The sequence below is a fragment of the Lagenorhynchus albirostris genome, chromosome 7 (assembly GCF_949774975.1).
Source record: "Lagenorhynchus albirostris chromosome 7, mLagAlb1.1, whole genome shotgun sequence".
Lineage (NCBI taxonomy): Eukaryota > Metazoa > Chordata > Mammalia > Artiodactyla > Delphinidae > Lagenorhynchus > Lagenorhynchus albirostris.
Window position 1 is genome coordinate 59,029,285 of NC_083101.1, and position 1,734 is coordinate 59,031,018.

The window sequence follows — 1,734 nt, forward strand, 5'->3', positions numbered from 1 at the left end:
TCATATCTAAACTCTATGTAACATTCTAAGTCAAGTCTAATGGAAGTTTCCTGTAAGAAGTTAGGAGAGTAAACACTTTTAGGGAGGAGGGGAAGAATCATTAATGAAAGAGGACCAAAGAAAGGCTTACAGGGTAGCAGCTATCTTCTATTCCTTGACTAGGATGGTGGTTATATAGATTATTCACTTCGTAAAAATGCCTTCAGCTGTAAATTTGTTTTGTGCACTTTTCTATATGTGTTACACTTCAACAAAAAATGTTAAAAAAAAAAGAACATGTGAATGGAATTTTTGACAGCATATTTCTTCTTACAATGTGATAAATTTCAAATGCTATTTCCCATTTCTACTGCAGTGAATAACCTTTTTCGGACATGTAGACTTAGATTTTAGAATCTTCTTTTATTAAAAACTAAAACAAACACAAAAAAAGAACAAAAACATGACAATGAGGGCTCATAAAAACCAAAATAACTTGCATATATTATAACTCTTCAGCTTCACAGCAGCTACTTCAGGTGCTCCCTCCTTTTCCTTTTTGCCCACAGATAACCTGGGTCTACTAATATTTGTAATATGCCCCAAGGCTGTCCATCAGTGGCTCAGATTACTGGTCAGTTTGACTACCCCTAAAATGTAGGTAACGGTCACAGCAGGACAAGATGAAGCCAGGCTCCATTAAAAATATTACGAAAAGTAGAGCACATATTTATTAAATGAGAAGGCTCTGATCTGTTCACTGTAGCAAAACAGCCGTTATTCGGTATCCTACTGAGGGCCTTGGGACCCAGTGACACTAGCAGGTCTGCCTCTGTGCACATTTCTCTCAGCTGGTCAAATAAACAGCTCTTCTCTCCTCCTGTAGACAAGGCAGGGTTGCTCCCCGTTGTCAAACTCAAATAATCCCCTTCAAACAGAATCCCTGGCAAGTTCAAAGGAAACACACGAAACCCCACTGCTTTGGAGGATAATGGACACTGAGAGTCAGCTGCAGGAGCAGAAACAGAAACAGAAAGATGCCTCTGAACATGAAACATTAACAAACCAGGCATTATTACAAATATTTCTCCCCCATCCAATGACCTTTAGCAAAAAATCAACTCCAATCCCTAGTGTTCCAGTCCTTTCTTTTCTTCTGCATTTCATATTCTACTAGCTGAAGATCAAGTTTACTTAGTAGCATAAAATTCTACATACACATACACACACACACACACACACACACACACACACACACACACACACACCAATAGTTTGAATACGATGTAACCAAATCAAAAGAGAAAGTAGGTAGGATTACATGCCCAAACACAGTTTGATCCTCATTCTAATAATCAGGGAAGATTTTTTTTTTTAATCATTTAAAAAATATTAGGGGCTTCCCTAGTGGCGCAGTGGTTGAGAATCCGCCTGCCGGTGCAGGGGACACGGGTTCGAGCCCTGGTCTGGGAAAATCCCACATGCTGCGGAGCAGCTGGGCCCGTGAGCCACAACTACTGAGCCTGCGCGTCTGGAGCCTGTGCTCCGCAACAAGAGAGGCCGCGATGGTGAGGGGCCCGCGCACCACGATGAAGAGTGGCCCCCGCTTGCCACAACTAGAGAAAGCCCTGACACAGAACCCAAGACCCAACACAGCAAAAATAAATAAATAAATAAAACTGTTAAAAAAAATAATAAAGTTGATAAGGCACAAATACTGCATGGATGCCCCTGGATGCATTATATGTTTCTAAA